The sequence below is a fragment of the Pelodiscus sinensis genome, chromosome 5 (assembly GCF_052426305.1).
Source record: "Pelodiscus sinensis isolate ZL-2025 chromosome 5, ASM5242630v1, whole genome shotgun sequence".
In the NCBI taxonomy this organism is placed as follows: domain Eukaryota; kingdom Metazoa; phylum Chordata; order Testudines; family Trionychidae; genus Pelodiscus; species Pelodiscus sinensis.
Window position 1 is genome coordinate 13,897,516 of NC_143056.1, and position 21,144 is coordinate 13,918,659.

General features: G+C 42.1%; 1 long non-coding RNA gene across 1 annotated transcript in view; it reads left to right on the top strand.

Moving 5' to 3' along the window:
- The window catches only part of LOC149524290 (uncharacterized), a 55,208-nt gene extending 36,921 nt beyond the window's left edge, over positions 1-18,287 (top strand). Inside the window, exon 3 of the long non-coding RNA XR_016349582.1 lies at positions 18,053-18,287. This is a non-coding gene — a long non-coding RNA (uncharacterized LOC149524290). The remainder of the gene's footprint in view (positions 1-18,052) is intronic.
- Positions 18,288-21,144: the final 2,857 nt, after the last annotated feature.

A 21,144-nucleotide genomic window follows, 5' to 3' on the forward strand; every position in this document is an offset into this window, starting at 1 on the left:
ATGTTAAAATTCAACACTCTCCAAAAAGGAATGAACAAACACTTGAACTATCTCACCCATTACCAAGATAGCTTCCCCAATTATCACCTCTAATACCATTAACTCACAAACATCCCACTCCCCCCACCTCTAATATCATCAATTCACAGACATTTACCTTCCTTCCTTCCCCCCCGCATCCTGCTCCTGTTCTGAAATGTGATTTGTCCTTTTCATATGTGTTCATTTTTTTAATTGTATCCTTTGGTATATATGGTTGTGACTATTTTCTTCCACTATTTGATCTGAGAAAGTGGGTCTGGCCCACGAAAGCTCATCATCTAATAAACCATCTTGTTAGTTTTTAAAGTGTTACATTGTCCTGCATTTTGCTTCAGCTACCCCAGACTAACACGGCTACATTTCTATCACTAACTATGGAATGAGGGTAGATGGCCTCAAGTTCCCAGCTAATCCTGGGGATTATTTTGCCCCATCTGTGAGTTAATCTCAACTAAAGGGTCAACCGTTGAAGAGGCCTCCTTTCTTGAGGTGGATTACGGCGGACGTCTGGCGTTCTCGCACCCGAAGGTGTTATGGGTACGGGCCTGACACTGGGCTGGGAACCAGAAGTGTGAACAGGTGAGGCTGTCGGATTAGCCTGCTCAAGGAGGGGGTTTATGTTCACTGCAGGTGGTGATGGAGGAGGAGAGTCAGGAGCAGGTGATTCTTGACACCAGCAGTGGGAAGGACGGGCAACTCTACTGGAGATGTGCCTTGGGGGCAGGAATAACCTGTCAATAACTGATCTACATGCCGCCACCAAATGAGAGCCTTCGCAGTCCAGACAGTATAGGAAACAGGTCCTGTTTGAGCAATAATAGTGGCAGGGACCCATTTAGCTCTAGGAGCATAGTTCCGAGCCAAAACTGGCTGTCCAGGACTAAAGGTTCGATCTTTTGATCTGGATGCACGCCTGATGACTTGACCTTCCTGCTGATGTTGCACAATTTGTTGTGATTCTGAAGGTTTCAGCAAATCAAAGCAAGTACACAGCTGACATCCCATCATTAGAAAAGCCGGGGACATTTTAGTTGTAGCATGAGGTGTGTTTCTGTAGGATAGTAAGAAGGTGTCCAGACTCTTTTGTATGAGTGAATGTCCTCTAGCCGATTTCAGAGCTTGTTTCATTGTCTGAACGAACCTTTCAGGCAATTCATTCGTGTCTGGGTGATACGGTGCTGAAGTGATGTGATGGATCCTGTTTGCTTTCATAAAATTTCCAAACTCCTGAGAGACAAACTGTGGACCGTTGTCACTCACAAGTTGTTCTGGAAGACCAAAATGACAAAAGATTCCCCATAGTTTTTGGATAGTACTCTCTGCAGTAGTGGAAGGCATTATACAGACTTCTGGCCATTTGGAATGAGCATCTACCACCACCAATAACATGCTACTTTCAAATGGGCAAACAAAATCAACATGAATACGTTGCCATGTTTTTTCAAGCTAGTCCCATGGGTGTAGGGGTGCCAATTGAGGTGCATTCTTCACACCCTGTCAAGAAATACAAGCTCTTGCCTTCTCTTCAATGTCACTGCCTAAGCCAAGCCACCAAAAATAGCTTTGTGCAACTTCTTTCATGCACACCATTCCACAGTGACCTGAATGCAGCTGCTCTAACATCTGTTGTCTCAGTATTTTTGGAATAATGACAGGTATTCCCCTCAACAAGCACTCCGAATGGGTTGATAATTCCTTTCTCCTGGACATGTAGGAGACAAGGTCAGGTGAGACCTGAGAGTTCCGTAGAGATGTTCCATGCATCACTAGATCCATAACTTGGGACAGTACTGGGTCAACACGAGTTGCTCTCTTAACTTGTGCAGCAGTGATGGGCGTGTTCTCTACCTGTTCAAAGTAAAACAGGTACTTCTGGCCACTATCTTGATGTTTGACTAGCAAAGACAGCCTAGAGAGACTATCTTCATTGCCATGCAGAGTAGATTTCCTATATCTGATCTCATATGTGTGTCCTGAAAGCCACAGTGCCCATCATTGCATACGACTAGCAGCCAATGGCGGAATACCTGTGTGTGGACCAAAAATTGCTGTCAGAGGTCGATGGTCAGTGAGAAGTATAAACTTTCATCCAAACAGCTACTGGTGAAGTTTCTGAAGCCCGAAAACAATTCCCAATGCTTCACGCTCAATTTGCGCATAGTTAGCGTAAGGTGCGTGAAGCAAAAGCAATTGGTTTCTCCTCTCCTGAAGGCATAATGTGTGACAAGACTGCTCCCACTCCATATGAGGAGGCATCACAGGCCAACTGTAAAGGTAAGGATGGATCAAAATGCATCAGGACCTCTGCATTTAGCAGTGCACATTTAGCCTTGTTAAATGCAACATCACTGGCGTCAGTCCACTTCCAGACTTGTTCTGGCCAAGGAGCTCATGAAGTGGTTTTAATAGTGTGGCTAGCTGTGAAATAAACCTTCCATAATAGTTCAAAAGTCCTAGAAACAAGTGAAGTTGACTAACATTTTGAGGGGGTGGAGCCGTCACAATAGCCTGAAGTGGAAGATGCTTCAGCTTTTCCTTATACACCATGTCTGAGACCAATGAAACTGCACCAGAGTCTACTTCCACGCGTACAGGTTTGGCATCCAACAGGGGGTTACCCAGTATACATGGGAGCCCCCTTCCAAAGACAAAACCTAGCATGGCACTTCTTCTTCAGACAGGGTGTCACCTTGATCATCAGGCATCTGCTCAATGGGATGCAGATTTTCCTTTTTGTTCTGCCAGACCACAGGCCTCTTTTTCTTTTGTTGGCAGGCACGCTCAATGTGTCCTTTTTTTCTACACTGTCAACACACTCGGTTCTTACCCCAGCATTCTGATGCATGGTGGCCTGGCTTTCCACAGCGGTAATGTGCCTGGCTCCCCACTGTTTTGTGGGTAGGTTCTTGGGACACTTTATGCACTCTAGGGGGTGCACTAAGGCATTGCGCCTCTCATGTGGCCAGTCCCATGGAGACCACAATATCAATAGCCTTCAGTAGGGTGAGCTGAGCTTCTGTTAACAGACGCCTCCGTATAGCTTCCCAGTGCAGCCACGCACTAACCTGTCACGTAGGGCATCATTTAACATCTCCTTAAATTCACAGTGTTCAACAAGCTGTTTCAAATTTGCTACAAATTGTACAATTGTTTCACTTTCTTTTTGGTCTCTGTTATGGAACCTGTACCTTTCTGCAATGACCAATGGCTTTGGAGCATAAATTTGACCCCAGGATTTCCACAATGGCACTGTAAGATTTGGTCTCCGGCTTAACAGGGAGCAGCAAACTGCGTAGCAGAGAATAGGTCTTAGCCCCTACAACACTTAAAAATATTGGCACCTTCTTCTCTTCTTTAATGGCATTTGCAATAGCAAAAAGTTCAAAACGCTCAGTATATACGTGCCATTGCTCTATAGTCTCTTCAAAACGTCCGAGCGGCCCTGTAAGTGTAGCCATGGCTGCTGTACTCCCCCCCCGTTTTTTTTTCTTTTTCAGCCTCTGAGCTCCACTGATCTTAGTTTCAGTTTGCACAGGGTAGCAGCCAGTTCTTACCCCCACCTTCCAGAACAGCCAAAAAAAAAAGGTTGTTTTCTTACATTGACTTCTACTTCTTTTGTTGCTGGAGGCAGCACAGGTATCCCACCTTCGTTATGTCGTGTGGAGTTTCACAGTATAGGAAGAAACCAGTGGAAATACAGAGAGCTGGAGTAGTTGCAAGTATCCATTTTATTGCATAGCACAGAACTAACTAGAACAAGTCCAAACCAGCTGGGCTGACCCCAGTGACCTAACTCAGTTATTATAACAACAAGATTTACATCTACAACCCAATACACAACAATGCCCCCCCACAATTGGGCCTGATTGGATTATTTGCAAATGGAGGTACCTGGCACTCACTCCCCCACCCTCCACGACTGCTAAGAGCCAGAGCTATCTAACCAGTAGAAACGGCAGAGTGAACTACAGTCTTGCAGTAAATCTTGGGCCTGGATCTTCCACTGCTGGCGGGGAGACACAGTGTGGCTCAAGGACTGTACCAAATAAGATTCTAGTTTTATGGAAAGGACATATGTCTGATACAAATAGGTCCCGATTCTACCAAACTCTGCTGAAATCAAGAGGTCTCTGTGGGAGTGTAGAAGTCTGTCACGTTTGTGGGATCAGGGCCATAGATTGTAAGTAACACATGTTACATATGTAACTTCAGAGTGAAATATAAAAATGGCCACTTTTATATTCACATATATGAGTAAATATATGATTTCCTTTCCAGACATATAAAATGTATGGTACTGTACCAGTGTAGCATTTGCATAGCTATCATAGATAACATTAAAAACAAAAACATTATAAAATTTTCCTCCATGTGCATAAGTAGCAAAAAAAAAAAGCTCTTACCTCCCCCTTGCCTCCTCCACACACCCAAAACTGAGAAAAATTGCATCTAGTTTTAAGACTTTGAGCCAGATTTGGCTCTGGCATTAGCAGACATTGTGCTGCTGAGCATGTTCGTCATAGAAATAAAAATGCTTCAAACTGGTTTATATTTTGGTAGCAGAGACATGTGCTACATTGTCATATTAGTGTTTACTCTAGAAACATTTTTTCTTTCAGGGCAACAAACCCTGATCTTTGGCAGCAGCAATCTTTAGATATTATTTCTGTAGCAGTTCCTGCTCTCTGAATAGCTGCCAGAAGAGAAGCAAGGGCGGAAACAGGAATTTGAGCAATGTCCTCAATTTCCCCTTAGAAGGTCAAATTTATTTGTAACAAAACCAACAGCAAAGTAGATGAGTGAGATCCTAGAACATTTCAGAAGCTGATGGCCACTAAAACTCTCAAGACCAAATTCTTGACTGTTTAGAATTACACAGCTCCTGTAACACCACAAGAGCTGTACTCATTCACACCATCTGAAGATTAGCTCCTTAAAGCTTAGTTTGGTATTTGGTTTCTGTTACATTCATAGTAGGAAGCATTATTAAAGGAACATGGAGACTTAAAATTATATTTTACCGGCAGAATCTTTGTTTGACTCCCAGGTACATCACAATAAGAACACTGACCTTTTCTTCTCAGTGTTCATTTCAGGGAGTTCAGATGCTTGACATTAAGTCAGTGGCACTGCAGTTTTGGTCTCTTAATTTTCTACTGATTAAATGGTAGGAAAACAAAATATGTTTTGCCCAGAGCAATTTGGCTTCTACTCAAAAGCTCATTTAACAAAATGAAATATAATTTGCCATAAAACTGTTAGCAGAAGGATAAATACAGTTATGAGAGCAGTCTGTAGAGCTCCCAGTTTTGTTTTACAGGTCTGTAGCAAAATGCCATTATTTAAGGAAGGAAACTTCAGCAGAAAGTCTTGAGGGAAGATGAAGCAAAATGCAGGACAATGTAGCACTTTAAAGACTAACAAGATGGTTTATTAGATGATGAGCTTTCGTGGGCCAAACCCACTTCCTCAGATCAAATAGTGGAAGAAAATAGTCACAACCATATATACCAAAGGATACAATTAAAAAAAAGTGAACACATATGAAAAGGACAAATCACATTTCAGAACAGGAGGGGAATGCAGGGGGGGGGGGGGGAGGAAGGAAGGTAAGTGTCTGTGAATTGATGATATTAGAGGTGGGGAGAGTGGGATGTCTGTGAGCTAATGGTATTAGAGGTGATAATTGGGGAAGCTATCTTGGTAATGGGTAAGATAGTTTGAGTGTTTGTTCATTCCTTCCCGGAGAGTGTTGAATTTTAACATGAATGACAGTTCAGAGGATTCCCTTTCAAGTGCAGATGTAAAAGGTCTTTGTAGCAGAATGCAGGTGGTTAAGTCATTGAGAGAGTGTCCTTTCTGGTTAAAATGGCAAGAAACTGTTTTTTCTTTGTGATCTTGTCTGATATCTGTTTTGTGGGCATTAATCCTTTGGCGAAGTGTCTGAGATGTTTGTCAAATGTACATAGCAGACGGACACTTTTGGCACATGATAGCATAAATTATATTTCTGGATGCGCAGGAATATGTGTTCTTGATCTTATAACTCACTTGGTTAGGTCCAATAATGGTATCAGCAGAATGAATATGTGGACAAAGCTGGCAATGGGGTTTGTTGCAAGGGAAGGTACCAGGGTTGGTATTAGTGTGGTATGTCCTGTGGTTGTTGGTAAGAATCATCTTGAGGTTAGGTGGTTGTCTATAGGAGACTATGGGTCTGTCTCCCAGAGCCTCTTGGAGTATGGTATCCTGTTCCAGTATAGGCTGTAGTTTATTGATAATGTGTTGGACAGGTTTAAGTTGGGGGTTGTAGGTGATGACAAGTGGTGTTCTATTGTTGGTTTTCTTGGGTCTGTCTTGAAGTAGATGGTTTCTAGGTATTCGTCTGGCTCTTTCAATTTGCTTTTTTATTTCTCCAGGTGGGTAGTTGAGGTTTATAAATGCTTGGTAGAGATCCTGAAGTTTCTGGTCTCTGTCAGTGGGATTAGAGCAGATGTGGTTGTATCGAAGGGCTTGACTAGAGACGATGGATCGTGTAGTGTGTTCTGGATGGGAGCTGGAAGCATGTAGGTAACTGTATGAGTTAGTGGGTTTTCTGTAGAGAGTGGTGTCTAATTTTCCATTGCTGATTTGTACTGTGGTGTCCAGGAAGTGGATCTCTCGTATAGAATAGTCCAGGCTGCGGTTGATGGTGGGGTGTAGGTTGTTGAAATCTCTTGAGGGAAGATAACACCTTCCTCAAAGACTGAATGTGTTCAAAAGTAACTACCTGTCTCTGTTCAATCAGCCATATCAGTGTACATTTCTGTGTGCACTAGAAATACTTTTAGTACCAAAAGAAAAAAAGAGCTATTCTTGTTACTGCGATGCTGTCAGTTTCTTGGCCAATTTTGCCACTTCTACATGTGTAAAAAACACAGCACTGGTTTTATCAAGGGATATGGAACCTTCACCTCTAGATCCATGATTTGAATTCAGCCTGGGCCAGCATTGACCAAAAAAATACTATGGTCTAATAGCTGTCTGGACACCTAGGTAAAATGACTTGGTTCTCTCAGTGCAGATCTTTAAGGATGTTGCAATTAGTGACAGTCTGTTGGGCATCCCGGTGGAATAAACATTAGTCTGCTCTCTATCTTGCTTAGTTACATGCATCATTGATTTAACTTAGTCTGAAGCTGAAATCTTTAGCTCTTGCACCTCACCACTTTAACTACTGGGAACTTCTTTTAGCCTCATGAAGCCAGCTGTTTTAGTATTTGGAGGCAGGGAGACATGAACATATGCACAAAATTAATGTGTTAAATCAGCAAAGAAACTAAGGCTTGAAGTTGCATAGAGGTCATCATCATCTTTTATCTTAAAGGTAATCCCAGCAGGCCACATTGAGGCACATAAGAGTATGTCATGGGAAAGGGTTTATTATTCTTAACCTTGCTCTATATAAACAATGAGTAGTACTGTGGCACCTTACAAACTAACAAAAATATATAGTACCATGAGCTTTTGTTGCTAAAACCTACTTCATCAGATGAGACGGAGTGGAAATAGCAGAAATCAAGGTATATATAACAGGAAAAGAAGTACTTGTCAGTTATAGGACCCGTCTTAAGTGGGCTGGATGTGTCCCATTCATAGCTTTTGATGTGAAAATGTGGATGTTAAAGGTAGGGGAAATTGTCTTTGTAATGCGCCAACCAGTTAATGTCTTTATTCAAGCCCAGGGTAACAGTGTCAAACTTGTAGATGAATTCCAATTCCGCAGTCTCTCTCTGTATTGGGTGATGAAATTCCTACTTGTTCTTTTTAAAGTTACAGACTAGCTCAACTACCCCTCTGAGACATTGTAACTTGTTCTATATGTTCTGTTTAAATAAAGTACTTTTCCCAAGAGCTGTCAGGCCAGTGCTTTTCATCAGGTCTAAATTCACTAAGATTAAACAAAAACTCTCCTGACCAAGGGCCACACATCCACTGTTCCTTAAAGTTTCAAATTAAGAACACCGGGCAGTTGAAGAGAACTTTTAGGGATCAGTCAGTATGCCAAAAGATGTGGGAATCCCTTTTCATCTATACTGTATTTGAATTCAGTATAGCCAAGTAACAATAGGGGGAAAACATTAGCTCTCCTCTTATGTAACTGCTAATACAGTATCTGGCTTAGTCCAGTTGTTAGTCCTCAGGGATTTTAGACCTATTTACACACAAACAAACTAATGGCCATCTGAAAGTCATCTGGACCATGCTTTCTGCAACATAAATAGCAGCCTTCTTGAAATGCATTCAATAACTGCTGGGCAAATTGAGTGCATGCCAGATTGGTGCATCAGGATTAATCTACTGCGAGATTGACTAACACAGTTGTGGAATAGGTAGGAATACACAGTCAAGTAAATGACATCATCTATGGAAAAGCTATTCTAAGCCAATCATGCCTTCTAAGCTTGAGTGACAAGCCTATTCAGTTGATCATTTCAATATATTTACAAACAGAAGGGGAAACATATTTGTTTTCTTTTGTGAGGAGGTGGAATTTTGGGGTGGTTTTTGTATAGCAAAATACAATCTGACTAAAAGACGATACAGTAATCATTAGGCCAGATTCAAACTCCACGGAGGTCATTGCATATTAATTCTTTGTATTTCAGGACCACCCAAAAGACGAAGGCCTTGTTTGTGCTAGGCATTGTAGACTCACATGATGAAAAGAGCATTGCAACGGGGACTGAATTTGGTCCTTTATATTTAATGTGCTGTCAGTTTATTTCTGTAATGACTTGGTATTTCAGTGAAACCTGTTGCACCTTTCCCCCTCATCAGAAGATTAGAAAAGGAAAACCTTGAGGATGGAGAAATGCAGGGAGGCTAGAAAAGCACAACTCACAACCATGTAGTGAATGAAATTTCAGGGCTGAAACCTTGGACAAAAAATGGCCTTCTGGGCAGACCTTGGCTATATTTGTGAGGGACTTGGACTTCATGCTGCTTGCCCGGGTCGCATAATTTCCCTTTAAACTTCACAAATTCACTGTCATTAGGTACCGTGTTTAAACATCGTGATGGTCCAGCCATGGTATAACAGGGATCCCTGTCCTGCAATCAGTTCCATACAGGTGCAAGTGTCTGCTTACATGGACTTGATTGTAGAACTGGGGCCATATTTTGGCCTTGCTTCAGCCTAGACTATTTAAACTATATTAAGAAACTCTGCTTTTTAGCCCTGTTTAAAACATAACCTGGATCAAAGAGCCTTACCACGGCTACATCGCAATTTGATCCCAGATTTGCAAGTACTCCATTTAAATCCTAAAGGATTAGGATAAAAGCTGTGTAATATGGCTGGATTAGGGCTACATTTCAACATGGTACATTTTGTAGCCTTGGATGGCTCTTAGGTGTATAAGAAATGGAGTGTTTACTGTGATCTCTAGTGGGCACAAGTCACTTTTTCTGTCCTTCCTCCGCCTACTCCAACACCCATCAGACCAACTCTCCTAACTTTTAAAAAGCAGCCAGATACTTAATTATATTTTAGAATGACCTTTATTCCCTATTTTCCCTCTACTTCTTCTCATCCTTTTAGGCATTAAACTCTTATGTGATCCTGAGTCTCCTTTTGCTTACAGAGGTGACAAATATAAGTAGCCCTCTTAAAGTCAGTGATAATAAACAAGTGTAAAATTGGCAAGACACTAATCAGGCCCCTTGAGACATCACTGTTTGTTTGAATATGACTGGGAAAAGGGAGGTTATAAATATTTTTAATTAAAAATAGCTTAATGTATGCATGCAATAGTCTGATTTATACATTCCTAGAAGATTTATCCAGTATTGCGTCGATCCTTAACTCAACTAGCTACAACAAACAAAGTTTACCTGGGTGTTAATGGCTTAAGGTTAGAAAGAAAAAGATTCTTTTAACAGACTTTTTTTGAGTGTTTCAGATATCTAAAATTCTTATCTTAATGATTTTTTTTAAATCCTGTGTTACTAATTAATACATGGTATATTCTATTGCATTAAGGCTGAATCTTTGCTACATAGTAGAGTTCTGGCTCTTATGAGTCAGAAATAGCAAGTACTAGGTATGATGCTAGTTATTTTGTAGGATGAAACATTTCCAAGCTCTTTGAAACATGAAACCATCTACAAATCCTGAAGCCTTGAGATAATTTGTTCTGGGGCTTCTACTCTTGGTGACCCACAAAAGGTGAACGTTTCAAACCGAGAAACTATTTTTGTCTATTTTTACAGCATGAATCCTAAACATTCCCCAGAAAAACTATATAAGCCTTAGTGAATGCCTTTTACTCTCCTTCCCAGTGTCAGGAACTACTGTATTATTCATGCTCTCTTTGCAAATACTATTTCTAGTTGTCTCATAGATTTGTTTAGCATCTTGAAGCTGAGCTATGTGTAGATAATATTCATTTTGGTTTGTTTACTAGACTGAGTTTTTAGAAAGGATGATGATACATGTTCTCCAAGGGTAGTGTTAATTTTCTTTTTATTAATTTCATATTTAATATTGTAAGCATCACTCTTTGTTAAAAATCTCTCATATTTTCTTCCACGCATATGGACTGTTAAATATATATTAATTGGCTTAGGGGGACGCCAGAGGGGAGTGGACTTTTGAGAGTCCTGTGTGCGAGGAGAGGGAGAGAGAAAGAGAGGCAGAGGCCAAAACCCAACAGTATCCTCAACCCTCGTGGGCTGGGAAGGGAGGTGTAAAGGGCTGACTGCATGGGATAGGTGGGGGAAATATATATACATATGCACATCCACGCACTACTTCAATATTGGTGTTGCACAGAAGAAATTTCAACCCTCCAAAAGAAAATTCAACCCACCCAAGGATAGAAAATGTTAGAGAGAACACTGATCCTGACCTTGCTTGAAGTTATTATAAGACTGCATACCAAATTTGGTAGTCCTGGCTCTTACTGTTTGGTAGGAATTCTTGAACAAATGGACTCACAGATGGATGGACAAACAGACATTTCTTTATATAGTAAAAATACTATATCTCTTCCTGCCTTAGAACTGAAGATCGTGGGGCGGGCGATGGAATGGATTTATACTTTATAATTCTGTACATAACACTGATTGTGAGATGAGAACATTGGTTGGAGAACATTATTAAGGGACTGTGTATTTTTCACATTTCCCAACCCTTATTTGCCTATTTTATTTCTGGCCCTGTTTTAAGTTCCTTCTCTGTCCTTCCCTCCTCCCTCACTAATCTTTTAGGCCTTGATCCTGGAAAGACTTAAGTAACTGTATCTATAGTAGTTTGTCTGCCCCATTGTCTTCAATGAAGCTACTCACAGTGCATAAAATTAAACATGTGCAGGAGGACCATAATATATCATATAGTGTACTATTTATTTATTTGCTTATTATGTACAGCATCTAGAATGCTTCAGCTGGGGACAGAGAGAACAAGCCCTTTATTATTTTTTTACCGTTTTTGCCACATAAACACTGCTACACCAGGGTGTACAGCCCATGCCTATTTTCAAGGCCTCAAATCTGTTTCCCCTCCGCCGTGAATGAGCTGATAAATCATTGCAGCCTGTTTAGATTATCGTTTGAATTGCCATACAAAAATTGCTCAAAGTCCATCTGTTTAGGTTACATAACTTATGAACTAAAGCAATTTTAGAAGCTGGATTTACTGCATAAATAGAACAATTTCCAGTAAGACGATTAAGGCCCTTTTTTTTTCTTGGTGGGAAACGGAGAAATTACCAGAAAGGCTGTCATTTCAGTGAGCACAAATGTTCCAAAACCCGTTCCAAAATACACAGAAACACAATTCTATGTCACTGAGCACTTTCTCTGTGAGATGCCTGCTTTAGCTGGAATTCCATCACAGAGAACAAGATTTTGCAGCTAAATGTTAACCAACTTTTACATAGTTTTGAAACTTTATTGTATTTTTTGAATTTTAAAATGTAGGTTAATGCTTTAATTCTTTAATACTTTTAATTCTTGAAAAATCATTGGCATTATAATTAATATTTTAAATTTTGTGTTTTTAATCCCTTGGTTTTTTATGTGTTTGGTTTTATGTTAGAGCCAGAAAACAGTAATCCTTACTCTACACTACAGAGTTATTTTGAAATAACTCCCCTTCTTTTGAACTAACAAGTGGAGAGTCCACACTACTAACCCTGTTATTACGAAATAAGGGGCTGGTTATTTCAAAATAATAACTCCTGCTTTCCACGAGGAATAACATTTATTTTTAATTAATTATTTCAAAATAGCAGTAGTGTGGATGCTCCTCTGCTGCTATTTCGAGATAACTACTCCCCAGAGTCATTCAAAGTAATGTCTCCCAGTGCTTCCTGGAGCTCTAAGTCGAGGTAGCATGTCCACATTAAGGGAGCCTGCCTTGGACTAATTTAGAGGCATCCCTGTAGTGCGGATATGCTATTTCAAAATAACTTATTTCAAAATAATAACACCCAAAATAACTATTTCAAAATAATTTGCTAGTGTAGACATGCCCTTACTCACCCCACTAGAATAACAATATATCCTTTCCTACCTTCTTTGGGTTGAAAAAAGAAGATTAAGGGGGGACATGATAGCGGTTTTCAAATATCTAAAAGGGTGTCACAAGGAGGAAGGAGAAAATTTGTTCCTCTTGGTTTCTGAGGACAGGACAAGGAGTAATGGGCTTAAAGTGCAGCAGGGGAGGTTTAGATTGGACATTAGGAAAAAATTCCTAACTGTCAGGGTGGTCAAATATTGGAATAAATTGCCAAGGGAGGTGGTGGAATCTCCCTCTCTGGAGATATTTAAGAACAGGTTAGATAGACATCTGTCAGGGATGGTGTAGACGGAGCTTGGTCCTGCCTTGAGGGCAGGGGGCTGGACTCGATGACCTCTCGAGGTCCCTTCCAGTCCTATGATTCTATGATTCTACCAATATTCATTAGAAGGAATATAAAGAAATTGCAACTGAAGTTAAAAATGCTACCATGGAGTAGTACTGAACAGTGTTGCTAAGCCTGAGGAAAGCTTTTGTTGGTATTTCACTGCAAATGCTGTGTTTGAGCTCAGGGAATGAACTGTCAGGGTTTAGGTTGCCTCTACGATCCCAGTTGTGTTTGGTTTCTGTGGTTTTCTCTCTCCCCCGCTCTCTCTTACATCTTGGATAGGGTAACTTTCTGTTCTGTTCATTCTTGAAAACAAATAGCCCAATATTTCTGCAAGCAAACAGTTACCATGTGTCACAGACTCCGGAAGAGAATATATATATATATATATATATACTCTGTGGAAATTTTATTTCTAAAAAGCCTGTTTCCATGAAAGTAGCTATGGCTGCTTTGCCTTGTACCAGCTGTTGCGAGAACCACAGTTCCGATGATGCATACCCAAGAAGGGAAGGACAGAACCAGGTGGACCGTTTTAGTAAAATAAAAGATATATATTTATGACAGTGATGAATTTATAGTATTTATTCTAAGATTTTTAATTGACTGTGTCAGTAATGAATTTACAATATTTATTATATTTATTCTATGATTTCTAGTTGAACGTATCAGAAATATAAGGATGGGAACGGCAAGGGGACTAGTCTCTGCTCTAAAGATATCAAGTTATACTAATTAATAACAGTGATAACTACAAACTCTATGTACTACCAAAACAACTATATAACACTAAGCTATACAACAAAGAAAATCAAATCATACATAACAACTTACACAGCACACGGAACATTTCAAAGATATTGGTTCGGTTGCGAAGGCCTTGGTTACACCCAAGAGTTGGGGGAAGTTGCCTGTTGGTTGATCATGCCGGCAGCGCTTTGAAATAGACAGGAAGGCACACGCACGGTGGTCTTTGTGTTGCGAAGTCCTCTTAGAGCGAACTGTGTGATGGGTATCTATCCCCAAGTCTGCACATCGCTTTCCCACGCTTGCATATTACCATATACAGCCCAACGGTCACCAAGTGGGGGTATGTGTCACAGGAGCCGGGCCGAAACTGTGCAGGTTTCATGCGACCAGGTAAGCCCCGCAGTTCTCACACCAAGGTGACAGGTGGGAGAGTCCAAGGCTATTTTCCCTTTTTCACACCTTCCCTTTTCTACAGGCAACGGTATGCAGGAAGGGTGCAGCCGGTTTCTCCCAAGGAGTACTGCAGCCCACTATGGCAAGCACGGCCTGGCCAAACTTTGTACTGGGGGGGGGCAGAAGGGTTTTTTTTCTAACACCAGCCAGACATCTACAGTTTCCACAAACCTGCCCAGCACACAAGTTCTCTCTTTTAGAAGTGAAGAAAACCTCTCTTGGTTTATGAGACACCATAAGCCTGCTGACAAGGCCTGCTTAATCCCTGATCACAGGCAGCTGTGCTGCTCATGGGGGTCTCCAATTTCTTTCCCAGATTACAGTCTTGCCTGGCTGTTTCTAGCCTTGCCCTCTTTCTTGCCTGTTTTTCCTATTTCTATAGCTCTAACACTTACCTGGCTTCAGTCTCCCCTCCATTCTATGGGAATCTCTCATGGCATTTCCTGGAGTGTTCCTCATCCTTCCAAAAAACTAATATTTTGGCAAAAAGATGCTTTTTCTATTACTAGAGTCTTCCCCTCCCCCAACTGATATCACACTGGAAAGCCTACAAAGCATGTGCCTGAAAAGAGAAATATCTTTCAGTGGTTCCCATTGAATTACTTCCATGTCACCCGCCCCTCCACACACACAAAACACTGAGGGTGTGTCTAGACTACAGGGTTTTGTTGACAAAAGTGGACTTTTGCCGACAAAACTATACCTGCGTCCACACTGCCTTTGAGTTATGTCGACGTAACGTTGACAAAACTCAGCAGTTTTGTCGACGCATGTAAACCTCATTCTACGAGGAATAACGCCTTTTGTCGACAGAGTTCTGTCGATAGAAGGCATTATTGCATCTACACTGTCCTTTGTGTCCACACTGTTATGTCGAGAAAGCGGCTTGCTTTGTCGACAGAACTAGATGTAGTCTAGACGCTCTTTGTCGACAAAAGCTTTGTCGACAGTATCTGCCGACAAAACTTCTGTTGACAAAACCCTGTAGTCTAGACATACCCTGAGTTACAACCTCTGTGCATTCCACATCATCTTCCTGACTTTTCCCATATTCCCCTTGTCCTCACTGCACAGACTTCAAGGAAAAGACTGACAAGATTTAGCATAAGTGTCCTGTTCAATGTGGAGTCCGCACTTACTGCTCCAGGGGAAATGGTTCTACATGGATAGGGTCTGGGCTCCTGCCCTGTTCTCCCCTTAAGTCTTTCTCACTTTATGTTGCTAAAGTTTTAAACCTGGGGGAGAGGAGGGATTCAGTGGATACTTTTTCACCTGACATTGCAGATGTGATGTTGCTCCTCTTACCACAGTGAAAAAGAAATGGCTGCTGTGGCAGCCAGCCGTCAATGAAATTCCTCACAGGAGTATGGATTACTCACGTAATGGATCAGGTCCTTGTGACTTTCCTTCCCACTGCCCTCGCGGCCCTCACCATCATCCGTTTGAGTTTGTGACAAGACATGCTCCTTCCTTCAGTGAGGGACAGCTTGCACGTAGAGGTGGGCCGTGCACTGAGCTCTGAAAACAGGCAGACTTGGGTATCCAGTTTTCTTCCAGGAAGTCCAGTTGGAAGAAGACCAGTGCAGTGTCTATTCACAGGTACTGACTAGACACCAAAAGTCCAGTTACAACAGGTGAGGGTGGGGCAAAGAAGGAAGTGCTGGGTTATCAACTCAAGCCAGTCCCTGCTCAGCTGGGGCTGCCTCCTACCTGTGTCTCTTGGGCAGGCAGGCTCCCATCCTTGCCCAGCTAGTAGGGGATGGGGCAGTGAAGGTAGACAGGATCAAGTGAGGAGAAAGGGAGACGGGGGGGAGCAGTGAGTGTTGGGAAGAGGCAGGAGTAGGGAGGTTCCAGATCTCCTAGGGTACGTCTACACAGCAGGGCAAAAGTCAAATTAAGCTACGCAACTTCAGCTACATCAATTGCGTAGCTGAAGTCGAAATAGCTTAATTCAGCTTTTGGCGCTGTCTACACAGCAGGAAGTTGAAAGAAGAACACGCTTCCTTCCACTTCCCTTACTCCTCATAAAACGAGGTTTACAGGAGTTGGAGTAGGAAGTCCTCCAGCTCAACAGTATTTCAAAATAACAGCTTGCTGTGTAGACACGCATTTTGTTATTTCAAAATAACGCTGCTGTGTAGACATATCCCCACTATTGTGTCCATTTTCAGAAACCAGAAAGGTGTTACTCCTAGCATGCTGTAGGACTCTGGGGCTTGGCATAATTATAATAAAGAAAATAACTCAAGAAGAAGGATGAGGAAGGAGAGGAGAAGGAGAAAAAATAATAATAATAATGCTGGGACATGATTAGCACCTTCATTGGCTCTGGAGGGGTTTGAAGTCATGCTATAAATGTCAATAATATTGCTGTAAAAAAAAAAGTCCTGGAGGCCAACAGAGTGACATCATCACGTCACTCTGCATCCCTCCATCCTCAGCCATGTGGCCTCCTCCCTGCCTTTTCCTTCTCCCCGCTCCCCAGTGGCTGGAGGGGCCGAGAGACCAGGGCTGGCACGGTGCTGGCCCTACTCTGCAGCTGTGGGGAGAGACTGAGGCTGGCCCTCCCCGGCAGCCCACGGGAGAGCCGTGGCTGGTGCGGCCCCAGCCTACCCTGGTGGCCGGGGGGAGAGTCAGGGCTGCCTACCTCCAGAGAAAGGGGGGTTGGCTAGCATAGCAAGCAGGGGGCACAGCCCCCTGGTATTCTTATATGGAAGAATGAATTTTGAGACAGGGTTCATAGTGTCAATGATATTTCAGGAACTGGAAATCTGCCAGTTATGGTGTTTAAGCAGTAATTGAGTCATACACGCATACCTATACTCTGTAGCTGTGTACAATTGCTAAGCTATTTCATAAGTCACTAGTTATTTGTACTTTAATTACTCTGTAACATAGAGGCCTGGCAGGAGGCTCTATGTGGCCAACAGAAGAAAAGGCAGTGAACAATAAAATAAACTTTGGTAAGATGCATTGGGTCACTTGCCAAACACTCCATGCTGCTTTCATACTCTTGGAGTACATATCTATGGTGCATGTGAGAGGGGGTAACAGATTGTGCATGGAACAATAGGTGCCAGATATTCAAAGTTAAGCATGCACAATTGCGCACACACATCTGTATATGGTGTGTGCATGTGTATCGCTAGTTAGGCACCTATCTGGCATGTGTACTTAGCTGCATGTCTAGGTTGTCCGTGTGTGTGTGTGTCCGTGTGTGTGTGTAAAGCACATGCAAATTGGTGTGTGTTTGTCTGTATAAAGCACATGCAAACTGTTCTTCATGCCTAACTTTGAAAGTTTAGCCCTGGATATGCTGTTATACTGTGTCTATGGTTGTGGTATATTGCATCAGTTTCCTGTATGATGTTTGCTCATGTATAAAGTCTCTTTAGTACAGAACAAGTTTCTTTTCACTTTATGAGTTTAGTATTTAGACATGTGATGGTATGTTTGTTCTTCATGACAGCTTCTTGCTGGCTTTTGACTCATTTAATTGCTTTTGCATGAGAAACTGCTTTACGTGGAAAGATAAACATGGGTTTCAGCAGTCACATGTCTCTTATTGATTGAAGACGTGTGTGGGATCCTGAAGTGCTGTCGTTGGATTCTTTTTCACGTCTGTCGACCCATTGGCAGCATGATCTAGGGGCAAGTGCACAAGATGGGGGCTTAGGAATAGGGCTGGTCAAAAATTTCCCATCATATCTGTTATTCGATGGAAACAGTTATTTGGTGGGAAATTGGGTTTTCAGTTAAATTAAACTTCACAAAAAGTTTGTTTCATTAAAAAACAAAATGTATGAAAATGGAATTGTTTTCAACTGAAAAATAAACTGTTTTCAATTTGGATATGCTGCTGCCTCATGGGACTTGTAATTCCTTTGCCTTGTGTTCCTTTTCTCCATGGGCAGGGTTCCCCAGACAGACTTAATTTCCCAGGATGCACCATTTTCTCTCACCAGGATGGTAGACAACTGTCTCCATGGGACATGTAGACTGATCAGGGTGTCTGGCCTAGAGAAGTGCATGAACCACGTAAGCTATAATTCTGGCAAGTGCTATTGCGGCATTTCTGAATAAAAATATTTCCATTCTTGATTTTTTTCATTGAAAACCAAACTTTTTCCACATGGATAAAATTCCAATTTTTCCAACTAGCTGTGTGTCTTGTCTTTTCAATGTCTCAGTTGCCTGATCCACAAAATGGGTTTAATGATGTTCCAAGATGAACTAAGAATGTTTCTATAGTCTATATCTATGTTGTCAACTCTTATCTACTATATATTTGAGAAAGTTTGTGTGTCTGTCTGTGAGTCCATTTGTTCAAGAATTCCTCCTATATGGTATGAGCGAGAAGAAGAGTGGGGAACCTTTTTTGGGTCAGGGGCCACTGACCCACAGAAAAATCAGTCGGGGCCACACACCTCACTGATGTGGTCCCCAACGGAGAAGGAGACAGACACTCTCCACATTCCTTTCGCACACCAGAGCCTAAGGGGGCCCAGCCGAGCATATTCTGTAAGCTCTAGCCCAGCTGTGAGGTGGCAGAGGGACTGGAGCACCAGTGTAGGCTCCCCAAAGCTGGGGGTGACATGAGCCTCAGGGGCCAGATTCAGGCAAGGACCACCCTGAGCTAGGATCACCAAACTTGGAATGCAGTTTCCTCTTATCATAACTTAAAGCAAGCCCCCTGCCGTTGTGTCAGGACAATTGGATGTGCCTGGCAGGTGATTGTTTCTCATCAAATGGAAAGGGCGGAGTGTGACAGCAGGAGTGGTTATACTCATGAGTGACCACAGGAGGGCAACAATCAGAGAGGAAAGTTAATCCCAGAATGACCATGGGGGGGCAGCAAGTGCCCCAGCTCCAGGGAGCAGCCTCTGGCTGGCAGCATGGCCCCCACCACCATGGTGTGCCCTGAGGGAGCAGCTGCTGGTAAACCAGTGCTGTCCCTGCCACCTTTGGGGCCAGCCCCGGGGAAGAACAGGCAGTGGACAGTACAGGCTCCACTGCCCAGGGCCAGCCCTGGGGAGCAGTTGCCAGCCTCCCCCACTCTCTCCCCTGAGCTCCCCACCTCCTTCCCCGACTCCTGAGCCCCCCCATACCTCCTGTCCTGAAGGACTCGAAAAATGCTGGGTAAATCCTCTAGTTATAGGTGTTAATGCTAATCTTGCATATCTGTTGTTTCCCTTAAAGCTCTAGAGACCATGGAATCTTATGAATACACTAAAATGTCGGCTTTTGGGGGGTTTCTAAAGTAAGTTTCTAGCCTTTGTGTTATGGAGAAGAATATGAAACCATGAACCCTGAAGATTTGGAAACTAGAAAGCAAATTAAAAGATCTCTAGTATATATTTTAAGTAGTCCTGTGGCACCTTAGAGACTAACAAAAACATAGTGTCATGAGCTTTCGTGGGCAAAACCCCACTTCTTCAGATGAGCTTGGGTGGTGATTAAACTTGAGTGAGAAAAAGACCAGTATAAAAGTTGTGGCAACACTGTTGAACAGAAGTTTTAGACTATTTATTTGTATTATGGTAGCTCTTAGACATCACAACTGAGATTGAGACCTCATTGTGTTAGGTACATGTACAGGCACGTGGTCAAAAACATCCCTTACCCTGAAGAACTTACAGTATAAATGGATATGAGATGGGAAACTGAGGCTCAGAATTGTAAAGTGACTTGCTCAAGATCACTTTGTAGATAGTAGAAGAGTTAGGAATAGAACCCAGGTCCTGTGGACTCCTGGTCTAGTTACCATATCCCAGGGAGAGGAATTTTAGCCCTGCTAAATTCCTTTCATTTTAACTCCAGGCTATGTCTACACTGGCATGACCTTGCACAAGAACTCTTTTGTGGAAGAGTTCTTGTGCAAAAACTCTTCCAGAAGAGAGCATCTACACTGGCATGTGCATTTGCACAAGAGATGTGCTTTTGTGCAAGAGCATCCATGCCAGTGTAGATGCTCTCTTGCGCAAGAAAGCTCTGATACCCATTTTAACCATAGGGCTTTCTTGCGCAAGAAATTCATGTTGCCTGTCCATACTGGCCTCTTGCTCAAGAATAGTTGCTCAAGAGGGCTTATTTCTGAGTGGGAGCATCAGAGTTCTTGCACAAGAAGCACTGATTTCATACATTAGAACATCAGTGTACTTGCACAAGAACTCATGGCCAGTGTAGACAGGCAGGAAGTTTGTGCACAAAAGCTACTGCTTTTGCACAAGATCACACCAATGTACACACAACCCCAATGTATGTACATACTAATAATAGAAAGAAAAGATCATTTGACTTATTAATGCCTATTCCAATTAATAGGGAAGATTTTTTCTGGTACGGATGCTTTTTCTTGTGGGTCAATTTGTTTCCTGATTTAAATCATCCAAAACTCTAAAAGCTTTATCTTTATAACCTCCAAAATAATTCCTTTTGCTTCCCAAAGTAACATTCTGCTATCCCAGTTATATTTACTTTGGTTGCTGCTTTTGGGATCTTTCTTCATGATGCCACTTCTAATTCTAGCAACAAACTCACACTCTGTTGCATATAGGCTATTGCTTACTTTACTTCAGCCATAAACTCTTGCCTTTCAATTATCTGGGGCTGCTTTTAGCAGTAATCTGTTCTTTTCCTGTCATGATCTTACTTTAGTCAGTGGAACATCCTTTTTGTCTCCATTTTATATATATATAGAGAGAGATGCTGATATAAATCAGTAGTTTAAAAGCTGTTGGGAGAGTCTGGAATGTTATTTTTGGCATTCTTTTATTACAGCAGTAAAACCATGAAATAGTGCTGGCTGCTAGAATGCTAGAGCTGTAGGACTGGAAGAGACCTTGAAATATCACCTCATCTGCCCTCGTGGCAGAACAAAATGTTGTTTAGATCACCTCAGTGGGGTGTTTGACTAACCTGCTCTTTAAAATGTCTAGTGATGAAGATTCCACAACCTCCCTGGGCAATTGATTTCACTGTTTAACTACCCTGACAGGAAATCTAC